This window comes from Octopus sinensis, linkage group LG17 (genome assembly GCF_006345805.1).
Source record: "Octopus sinensis linkage group LG17, ASM634580v1, whole genome shotgun sequence".
Lineage (NCBI taxonomy): Eukaryota > Metazoa > Mollusca > Cephalopoda > Octopoda > Octopodidae > Octopus > Octopus sinensis.
In genome coordinates this window covers 7,462,889-7,475,388 of record NC_043013.1, presented here as the reverse complement: position 1 = coordinate 7,475,388, position 12,500 = coordinate 7,462,889, and the positions used below count along the sequence as shown (strand labels likewise).

The window sequence follows — 12,500 nt, the reverse complement described above, 5'->3', positions numbered from 1 at the left end:
ATACCCCCTTCCCCCAAAACCCTAATCCTAACCATAACCCTAACCCTAAAACACTGAAATGCAATAGATCGATACTAGGTTTATAATTATGGGTGACAATTTCATATGACACCGCTAGAAAAAACTGCCGTTCAAACCGAAAAGATCCATTTACTTACCTATTATTTCTGTTTGCTGTTGTTTTTCTTTTCTTTCTAAGTGTGTTATTTTTTCCTCTTGTGGGAGTAGTTAGGAATCTAAACCGAAGGGGACAGACACTCACACAACTACAGTTTTATATATAGATATATGCATATAATAAAATAGGGTAATAATAAATTATTATTACCAGTGGCCTAGCACAAGAAACGAAAGCACAATGCTTCCCTATTGAAAGCCTCTTATTTTATTTATACACACACACACACACACCACACACATATATATATATCTATATATATAAAACTGTAGTTGTGTGAGTGTGTGTCTCCTACGATTTAGATTCCTAACTCCTCCTACATTTTGCGGTGCAGTTTAACCAATTCGGGTTTCTTATAGTCGTGATTAATATCGAGCCCGTCTGGCTATTAGTGCGCGTCTACGATGAGTCAACGATTTTAAAAATGATTTAATATCATTTTTTATTCCATTTTAATGCATAATTTTTCGTGTGTCGATGGCGGCGGAGTTGGCGTCCATGGTCACAGCTGCACCTGTGTTTGCTTCTCCCCCTTCTTCGCTCCCTCGTGAAGCTGTGGGGAGGGAGTGTAAGGAAATCAAGTCGTAATGCGTTGTCAAGGAGACCAGCGTTCTTTTAGAACAACGACTTCACGGCTTGAAGACACCAAAACAGAAATGGCTAAGAAAGCCCGAATTGGCATCTATAAAGGAAGTAACTCTCTAAAAATGCTTATATAGTTTTTCCCTTACAAACCCGAGCAACGCCGGGCGATACTGCTAGTATATATACACAACAGGCTTCTTTCAATTTATTTCTACAAAATCCACTCAAAAGGCTTTGGTCAGCCTGAGGCTATAATAGATTTAAGGATTAAGCCTTTTCCACTCTGGTCTCTCTTCAAGTACAACCAGTTAATATCAGCTTTGGGATGATGGACACTATACATGTCAAACAGCTTTCTACTTTTCCTTCAACACACCTTTCTCTCTTCTCTCTCTCTCTCTCTCTCTCTCTCTCTCTCTCTCTCTCTCTCTCTTAGTCAATCACTCACACACCCCAAAAAAGGTGTGAGAAAAAAATAAGTAAAAAAAATGTGCTGCTACTTCCTCCCTCACACACACACAGCAAACAACCTCTCTCTCTCTCTCTTCTCCTCTCTCCTCTCTCTCTCTCTCTGTATGTCTTTCACACATATGTACACATACAACACACACTTTCTGTCTCACACTCACGACATATACACTCTGTTATCATCGTGAGATCAAAGGAAATGCACTTTAAACACCTACAAAAAGAAATAAATAAAATTTTTTTTACGGAAATTACCGAACGCTTTATGTTTCACGTTCTTCCGATGCAAAACGAAAGATAGCCGCCTAGGCCTTAACTGACTCTGACAACAACTACAACAACGACAGCATCAATGATGAAGACGATAATGATGAAGACGATAATGATGAAGACGATAATGATGAAGACGAGAGGATGACAATGAAATTTACTTGGATCTTTTCGGTTTGACCGGCAGTTTTTTTTAAAATAATTTCCACCTAACTAAACACTTTTAAACTTCGTATACTGGTAGAATGTGTTACATAAAACATCTTTTTCTCTTGGCTTTATTGAGAAAATTCCATAGTTTGTAAGATATTTGTTGTTTTTTTCTTCTTCAATTTCTGCAATTTCAACCAATCAATGACGTCTATTTAGGTGAAAACATTCTGTGCCATATGAATATGTCCCTCGTTTAAGAAACAGATTGGGTTTATTTCCATTTCTGAAGAAAAAAAAATACCCTTCCCCCAAAACCCTAATCCTAACCATAACCCTAACCCTAAAACACTGAAATGCAATAGATCGATACTAGGGTTATAATTATGGGTGACAATTTCATATGACACCGCTAGAAAAAACTGCCGTTCAAACCGAAAAGATCCATTTACTTACCTATTATTTCTGTTTGCTGTTGTTTTTCTTTTCTTTCTAAGTGTGTTATTTTTTCCTCTTGTGGGAGTAGTTATGAATCTAAACCGAAGGGGACAGACACTCACACAACTACAGTTTTATATATATAGATATATGCATATAATAAAATAGGGTAATAATAAATTATTATTACCAGTGGCCTAGCACAAGAAACGAAAGCACAATGCTTCCCTATTGAAAGCCTCTTATTTTATTTATACACACACACACACACACACACATATATATATATATCTATATATATAAAACTGTAGTTGTGTGAGTGTGTGTCTCCTACGATTTAGATTCCTAACTCCTCCTACATTTTGCGGTGCAGTTTAACCAAATTCGGGTTTCTTATAGTCGTGATTAATATCGAGCCCGTCTGGCTATTAGTGCGCGTCTAAGATGAGTCAACGATTTTAAAAATAATTTAATATCATTTTTTATTCCATTTTAATGCATAATTTTTCGTGTGTCGATGGCGGCGGAGTTGGCGTCCATGGTCACACCTGCACCTGTGTTTGCTTCTCCCCCTTCTTCGCTCCCTCGTGAAGCTGTGGGGAAGGGAGTGTAAGGAAATCAACGTCGTAATGCGTTGTCAAGGAGACCAGCGTTCTTTTAGAACAACGACTTCATGGCTTGAAGACACCAAAACAGAAATGGCTAAGAAAGCCCGAATTGGCATCTATAAAGGAAGTAACTCTCTAAAAATGCTTATATAGTTATTTCCCTTACAAACCCGAGCAACGCCGGGCGATACTGCTAGTATATATACACAACAGGCTTCTTTCAATTTCTGTCTACAAAATCCACTCAAAAGGCTTTGGTCAGCCTGAGGCTATAATAGATTTAAGGATTTAAGCCTCTTCCACTCTGGTCTCTCTTCAAGTACAACCAGTTAATATCAGCTTTGGGATGATGGACACTATACATAGTCAACAGCTTTCTACTTTTCCTTCAACACCTCTCTCTCTCTCTCTCTCTCTCTCTCTCTCTCTCTCTCTCTCTCTGTATGTCTTTCACACATATGTACACATACAACACACACTTTTTGTCTCACACTCACGACATATACACTCTGTTATCATCGTGAGATCAAAGGAAATGCACTTTAAACACCTACAAAAAGAAATAAATAAAATTTTTTTTACGGAAATTACCGAACGCTTTATGTTTCACGTTCTTCCGATGCAAAACGAAAGATAGCCGCCTAGGCCTTAACTGACTCTGACAACAACTACAACAACGACAGCATCAATGATGAAGACGATAATGATGAAGTCGAGAGGATGACAATGAAATTTACTTGGATCTTTTCGGTTTGACCGGCAGTTTTTTAAAAAATAATTTCCACCTAACTAAACGCTTTTAAACTTCGTATACTGGTAGAATGTGTTACATAAAACATCTTTTTCTCTTGGCTTTATTGAGAAAATTCCATAGTTTGTAAGATATTTGTTGTTTTTTTTCTTCTTCAATTTCTGCAATTTCAACCAATCAATGACGTCTATTTTGGTGAAAACATTCTGTGCCATATGAATATATCCCTCGTTTAAGAAACAGATTGGGTTTATTTCCATTTCTGAAGAAAAAAAATACCCTTCCCCCAAAACCCTAATCCTAACCATAACCCTAACCCTAAAACACTGAAATGCAATAGATCGATACTAGGGTTATAATTATGGGTGACAATTTCATATGACACCGCTAGAAAAAACTGCCGTTCAAACCGAAAAGATCCATTTACTTACCTATTATTTCTGTTTGCTGTTGTTTTTCTTTTCTTTCTAAGTGTGTTATTTTTTCCTCTTGTGGGAGTAGTTATGAATCTAAACCGAAGGGGACAGACACTCACACAACTACAGTTTTATATATATAGATATATGCATATAATAAAATAGGGTAATAATAAATTATTATTACCAGTGGCCTAGCACAAGAAACGAAAGCACAATGCTTCCCTATTGAAAGCCTCTTATTTTATTTATACACACACACACACACACACATATATATATATATCTATATATATAAAACTGTAGTTGTGTGAGTGTGTGTCTCCTACGATTTAGATTCCTAACTCCTCCTACATTTTGCGGTGCAGTTTAACCAAATTCGGTTTCTTATAGTCGTGATTAATATCGAGCCCGTCTGGCTATTAGTGCGCGTCTAAGATGAGTCAACGATTTTAAAAATAATTTAATATCATTTTTTATTCCATTTTAATGCATAATTTTTCGTGTGTCGATGGCGGCGGAGTTGGCGTCCATGGTCACAGCTGCACCTGTGTTTGCTTCTCCCCCTTCTTCGCTCCCTCGTGAAGCTGTGGGGAAGGGAGTGTAAGGAAATCAACGTCGTAATGCGTTGTCAAGGAGACCAGCGTTCTTTTAGAACAACGACTTCATGGCTTGAAGACACCAAAACAGAAATGGCTAAGAAAGCCCGAATTGGCATCTATAAAGGAAGTAACTCTCTAAAAATGCTTATATAGTTATTTCCCTTACAAACCCGAGCAACGCCGGGCGATACTGCTAGTATATATACACAACAGGCTTCTTTCAATTTCTGTCTACAAAATCCACTCAAAAGGCTTTGGTCAGCCTGAGGCTATAATAGATTTAAGGATTTAAGCCTTTTCCACTCTGGTCTCTCTTCAAGTACAACCAGTTAATATCAGCTTTGGGATGATGGACACTATACATAGTCAACAGCTTTCTACTTTTCCTTCAACACCTCTCTCTCTCTCTCTCTCTCTTTCTCTCTCTCTCTCTCTGTATGTCTTTCACACATATGTACACATACAACACACACTTTTTGTCTCACACTCACGACATATACACTCTGTTATCATCGTGAGATCAAAGGAAATGCACTTTAAACACCTACAAAAAGAAATAAATAAAATTTTTTTTACGGAAATTACCGAACGCTTTATGTTTCACACGTTCTTCCGATGCAAAACGAAAGATAGCCGCCTAGGCCTTAACTGACTCTGACAACAACTACAACAACGACAGCATCAATGATGAAGACGATAATGATGAAGTCGAGAGGATGACAATGAAATTTACTTGGATCTTTTCGGTTTGACCGGCAGTTTTTTAAAAAATAATTTCCACCTAACTAAACGCTTTTAAACTTCGTATACTGGTAGAATGTGTTACATAAAACACCTTTTTCTCTTGGCTTTATTGAGAAAATTCCATAGTTTGTAAGATATTTGTTGTTTTTTTCTTCTTCAATTTCTGCAATTTCAACCAATCAATGACGTCTATTTAGGTGAAAATATTCTGTGCCATATGAATATGTCCCTCGTTTAAGAAACAGATTGGGTTTATTTCCATTTCTGAAGAAAAAAAAATACCCTTCCCCCAAAACCCTAATCCTAACCATAACCCTAACCCTAAAACACTGAAATGCAATAGATCGATACTAGGGTTATAATTATGGGTGACAATTTCATATGACACCGCTAGAAAAAACTGCCGTTCAAACCGAAAAGATCCATTTACTTACCTATTATTTCTGTTTGCTGTTGTTTTTCTTTTCTTTCTAAGTGTGTTATTTTTTCCTCTTGTGGGAGTAGTTATGAATCTAAACCGAAGGGGACAGACACTCACACAACTACAGTTTTATATATATAGATATATGCATATAATAAAATAGGGTAATAATAAATTATTATTACCAGTGGCCTAGCACAAGAAACGAAAGCACAATGCTTCCCTATTGAAAGCCTCTTATTTTATTTATACACACACACACACACACACATATATATATATATATATCTATATATATAAAACTGTAGTTGTGTGAGTGTGTGTCTCCTACGATTTAGATTCCTAACTCCTCCTACATTTTGCGGTGCAGTTTAACCAAATTCGGGTTTCTTATAGTCGTGATTAATATCGAGCCCGTCTGGCTATTAGTGCGCGTCTAAGATGAGTCAACGATTTTAAAAAATAATTTAATATCATTTTTTATTCCATTTTAATGCATAATTTTTCGTGTGTCGATGGCGGCGGAGTTGGCGTCCATGGTCACACCTGCACCTGTGTTTGCTTCTCCCCCTTCTTCGCTCCCTCGTGAAGCTGTGGGGAAGGGAGTGTAAGGAAATCAACGTCGTAATGCGTTGTCAAGGAGACCAGCGTTCTTTTAGAACAACGACTTCATGGCTTGAAGACACCAAAACAGAAATGGCTAAGAAAGCCCGAATTGGCATCTATAAAGGAAGTAACTCTCTAAAAATGCTTATATAGTTATTTCCCTTACAAACCCGAGCAACGCCGGGCGATACTGCTAGTATATATACACAACAGGCTTCTTTCAATTTCTGTCTACAAAATCCACTCAAAAGGCTTTGGTCAGCCTGAGGCTATAATAGATTTAAGGATTTAAGCCTCTTCCACTCTGGTCTCTCTTCAAGTACAACCAGTTAATATCAGCTTTGGGATGATGGACACTATACATAGTCAACAGCTTTCTACTTTTCCTTCAACACCTCTCTCTCTCTCTCTCTCTCTTTCTCTCTCTCTCTCTCTCTGTATGTCTTTCACACATATGTACACATACAACACACACTTTTTGTCTCACACTCACGACATATACACTCTGTTATCATCGTGAGATCAAAGGAAATGCACTTTAAACACCTACAAAAAGAAATAAATAAAATTTTTTTTACGGAAATTACCGAACGCTTTATGTTTCACGTTCTTCCGATGCAAAACGAAAGATAGCCGCCTAGGCCTTAACTGACTCTGACAACAACTACAACAACGACAGCATCAATGATGAAGACGATAATGATGAAGTCGAGAGGATGACAATGAAATTTACTTGGATCTTTTCGGTTTGACCGGCAGTTTTTTAAAAAATAATTTCCACCTAACTAAACGCTTTTAAACTTCGTATACTGGTAGAATGTGTTACATAAAACATCTTTTTCTCTTGGCTTTATTGAGAAAATTCCATAGTTTGTAAGATATTTGTTGTTTTTTTCTTCTTCAATTTCTGCAATTTCAACCAATCAATGACGTCTATTTAGGTGAAAACATTCTGTGCCATATGAATATATCCCTCGTTTAAGAAACAGATTGGGTTTATTTCCATTTCTGAAGAAAAAAAAATACCCTTCCCCCAAAACCCTAATCCTAACCATAACCCTAACCCTAAAACACTGAAATGCAATAGATCGATACTAGGGTTATAATTATGGGTGACAATTTCATATGACACCGCTAGAAAAAACTGCCGTTCAAACCGAAAAGATCCATTTACTTACCTATTATTTCTGTTTGCTGTTGTTTTTCTTTTCTTTCTAAGTGTGTTATTTTTTCCTCTTGTGGGAGTAGTTATGAATCTAAACCGAAGGGGACAGACACTCACACAACTACAGTTTTATATATATAGATATATGCATATAATAAAATAGGGTAATAATAAATTATTATTACCAGTGGCCTAGCACAAGAAACGAAAGCACAATGCTTCCCTATTGAAAGCCTCTTATTTTATTTATACACACACACACACACACACACACACATATATATATATATCTATATATATAAAACTGTAGTTGTGTGAGTGTGTGTCTCCTACGATTTAGATTCCTAACTCCTCCTACATTTTGCGGTGCAGTTTAACCAAATTCGGGTTTCTTATAGTCGTGATTAATATCGAGCCCGTCTGGCTATTAGTGCGCGTCTAAGATGAGTCAACGATTTTAAAAATAATTTAATATCATTTTTTATTCCATTTTAATGCATAATTTTTCGTGTGTCGATGGCGGCGGAGTTGGCGTCCATGGTCACACCTGCACCTGTGTTTGCTTCTCCCCCTTCTTCGCTCCCTCGTGAAGCTGTGGGGAAGGGAGTGTAAGGAAATCAACGTCGTAATGCGTTGTCAAGGAGACCAGCGTTCTTTTAGAACAACGACTTCATGGCTTGAAGACACCAAAACAGAAATGGCTAAGAAAGCCCGAATTGGCATCTATAAAGGAAGTAACTCTCTAAAAATGCTTATATAGTTATTTCCCTTACAAACCCGAGCAACGCCGGGCGATACTGCTAGTATATATACACAACAGGCTTCTTTCAATTTCTGTCTACAAAATCCACTCAAAAGGCTTTGGTCAGCCTGAGGCTATAATAGATTTAAGGATTTAAGCCTTTTCCACTCTGGTCTCTCTTCAAGTACAACCAGTTAATATCAGCTTTGGGATGATGGACACTATACATAGTCAACAGCTTTCTACTTTTCCTTCAACACACCTTTCTCTCTCTCTCTCTCTCTCTCTCTCTCTCTCCTCTCTCTCTCTCTCTATGTCTTTCACACATATGTACACATACAACACACACTTTTTGTCTCACACTCACGACATATACACTCTGTTATCATCGTGAGATCAAAGGAAATGCACTTTAAACACCTACAAAAAGAAATAAATAAAATTTCTTTACGGAAATTACCGAACGCTTTATGTTTCACGTTCTTCCGATGCAAAACGAAAGATAGCCGCCTAGGCCTTAACTGACTCTGACAACAACTACAACAACGACAGCATCAATGATGAAGACGATAATGATGAAGACGAGAGGATGACAATGAAATTTACTTCGATCTTTTCGGTTTGACCGGCAGTTTTTTAAAAAATAATTTCCACCTAACTAAACGCTTTTAAACTTCGTATACTGGTAGAATGTGTTACATAAAACATCTTTTTCTCTTGGCTTTATTGAGAAAATTCCATAGTTTGTAAGATATTTGTTTTTTTTTTTCTTCTTCAATTTCTGCAATTTCAACCAATCAATGACGTCTATTTTGGTGAAAACATTCTGTGCCATATGAATATATCCCTCGTTTAAGAAACAGATTGGGTTTATTTCCATTTCTGAAGAAAAAAAAATACCCTTCCCCCAAAACCCTAATCCTAACCATAACCCTAACCCTAAAACACTGAAATGCAATAGATCGATACTAGGGTTATAATTATGGGTGACAATTTCATATGACACCGCTAGAAAAAACTGCCGTTCAAACCGAAAAGATCCATTTACTTACCTATTATTTCTGTTTGCTGTTGTTTTTCTTTTCTTTCTAAGTGTGTTATTTTTTCCTCTTGTGGGAGTAGTTAGGAATCTAAACCGAAGGGGACAGACACTCACACAACTACAGTTTTATATATATAGATATATGCATATAATAAAATAGGGTAATAATAAATTATTATTACCAGTGGCCTAGCACAAGAAACGAAAGCACAATGCTTCCCTATTGAAAGCCTCTTATTTTATTTATACACACACACACACACACACACACATATATATATATATATATAAAACTGTAGTTGTGTGAGTGTCTGTCTCCTACGATTTAGATTCCTAACTCCTCCCACATTTTGCGGTGCAGTGTAACCAAATTCGGGTATCTTATAGTCGTGATTAATATCGAGCCCGTCTGGCTATTAGTGCGCGTCTACGATGAGTCAACGATTTTAAAAATAATTTAATATCATTTTTTATTCCATTTTAATGCATAATTTTTCGTGTGTCGATGGCGGCGGAGTTGGCGTCCATGGTCACAGCTGCACCTGTGTTTGCTTCTCCCCCTTCTTCGCTCCCTCGTGAAGCTGTGGGGAAGGGAGTGTAAGGAAATCAACGTCGTAATGCGTTGTCAAGGAGACCAGCGTTCTTTTAGAACAACGACTTCATGGCTTGAAGACACCAAAACAGAAATGGCTAAGAAAGCCCGATTGGCATCTATAAAGGAAGTAACTCTCTAAAAATGCTTATATAGTTATTTCCCTTACAAACCCGAGCAACGCCGGGCGATACTGCTAGTATATATACACAACAGGCTTCTTTCAATTTCTGTCTACAAAATCCACTCAAAAGGCTTTTGTCAGCCTGAGGCTATAATAGATTTAAGGATTTAAGCCTTTTCCACTCTGGTCTCTCTTCAAGTACAACCAGTTAATATCAGCTTTGGGATGATGGACACTATACATAGTCAACAGCTTTCTACTTTTCCTTCAACACACCTTTCTCTCTCTCTCTGTATGTCTTTCACACATATGTACACATACAACACACACGTATCTGTTATCATCGTGAGATCAAAGGAAATGCACTTTAAACACCTACAAAAAGAAATAAATAAAATTTTTTTTACGGAAATTACCGAACGCTTTATGTTTCACGTTCTTCCGATGCAAAACGAAAGATAGCCGCCTAGGCCTTAACTGACTCTGACAACAACTACAACACGACAGCATCAATGATGAAGACGATAATGATGAAGACGAGAGGATGACAATGAAATTTACTTGGATCATTTCGGTTTGACCGGCAGTTTTTTAAAAAATAATTTCCACCTAACTAAACACTTTTAAACTTCGTATACTGGTAGAATGTGTTACATAAAACATCTTTTTCTCTTGGCTTTATTGAGAAAATTCCATAGTTTGTAAGATATTTGTTGTTTTTTTCTTCTTCAATTTCTGCAATTTCAACCAGTCAATGACGTCTATTTAGGTGAAAACATTCTGTGCCATATGAATATGTCCCTCGTTTAAGAAACAGATTGGGTTTATTTCCATTTCTGAAGAAAAAAAAATAGCCTTCCCCCAAAACCCTAATCCTAACCATAACCCTAACCCTAAAACACTGAAATGCAATAGATCGATACTAGGGTTATAATTATGGGTGACAATTTCATATGACACCGCTAGAAAAAACTGCCGTTCAAACCGAAAAGATCCATTTACTTACCTATTATTTCTGTTTGCTGTTGTTTTTCTTTTCTTTCTAAGTGTGTTATTTTTTCCTCTTGTGGGAGTAGTTAGGAATCTAAACCGAAGGGGACAGACACTCACACAACTACAGTTTTATATATATAGATATATGCATATAATAAAATAGGGTAATAATAAATTATTATTACCAGTGGCCTAGCACAAGAAACGAAAGCACAATGCTTCCCTATTGAAAGCCTCTTATTTTATTTATACACACACACACACACACACACACACACACACACACATATATATATCTATATATATAAAACTGTAGTTGTGTGAGTGTCTGTCTCCTACGATTTAGATTCCTAACTCCTCCCACATTTTGCGGTGCAGTTTAACCAAATTCGGGTATCTTATAGTCGTGATTAATATCGAGCCCGTCTGGCTATTAGTGCGCGTCTACGATGAGTCAACGATTTTAAAAATAATTTAATATCATTTTTTATTCCATTTTAATGCATAATTTTTCGTGTGTCGATGGCGGCGGAGTTGGCGTCCATGGTCACAGCTGCACCTGTGTTTGCTTCTCCCCCTTCTTCGCTCCCTCGTGAAGCTGTGGGGAAGGGAGTGTAAGGAAATCAACGTCGTAATGCGTTGTCAAGGAGACCAGCGTTGTTTTAGAACAACGACTTCATGGCTTGAAGACACCGAAACAGAAATGGCTAAGAAAGCCCGAATTGGCATCTATAAAGGAAGTAACTCTCTAAAAATGCTTATATAGTTATTTCCCTTACAAACCCGAGCAACGCCGGGCGATACTGCTAGTATATATACACAACAGGCTTCTTTCAATTTATTTCTACAAAATCCACTCAAAAGGCTTTGGTCAGCCTGAGGCTATAATAGATTTAAGGATTTAAGCCTTTTCCACTCTGGTCTCTCTTCAAGTACAACCAGTTAATATCAGCTTTGGGATGATGGACACTATACATAGTCAACAGCTTTCTACTTTTCCTTCAACACACCTTTCTCTCTCTCTCTCTCTCTCTCTCTCTCTCTCTCTCTCTCTCTCTCTCTCTCTCTCTCTCTCTCTCTTAGTCAATCACTCACACACCCCAAAAAAGGTGTGAGAAAAAATAAGTAAAAAAAATGTGCTGCTACTTCCTCCCTCACACACACACAGCAACACACCTCTCTCTCTCTCTCTCTCTCTCTCTCTCTCTCTCTCTCTCTGTATGTCTTTCACACATATGTACACATACAACACACACTTTCTGTCTCACACTCACGACATATACACTCTGTTATCATCGTGAGATCAAAGGAAATGCACTTTAAACACCTACAAAAAGAAATAAATAAAATTTTTTTTACGGAAATTACCGAACGCTTTATGTTTCACGTTCTTCCGATGCAAAACGAAAGATAGCCGCCTAGGCCTTAACTGACTCTGACAACAACTACAACAACGACAGCATCAATGATGAAGACGATAATGATGAAGACGAGAGGATGACAATGAAATTTACTTGGATCTTTTCGGTTTGACCGGCAGTTTTTTAAAAAATAATTTCCACCTAACTAAACACTTTTAAACTTCGTATACTGGTAGAATGTGTT

The 12,500-nt window shown here is 37.2% G+C and overlaps 1 protein-coding gene across 2 annotated transcripts in view; it reads right to left on the bottom strand.

Moving 5' to 3' along the window:
- The window catches only part of LOC115220883 (carnosine synthase 1-like), a 47,048-nt gene that overhangs the window by 33,537 nt on the left and 1,011 nt on the right, over window positions 1–12,500 (bottom strand). Inside the window, exon 1 of one of the 2 annotated variants that reach the window (XM_029791075.2) lies at window positions 159–219. The exons of the other annotated variant lie outside the window; for it this stretch is intronic. The gene's annotated coding sequence lies outside the window, so the exon portion shown is untranslated. Of the gene's footprint in view, window positions 1–158; window positions 220–12,500 lie in introns of those variants that run through there. 2 annotated transcript variants of the gene reach the window in all.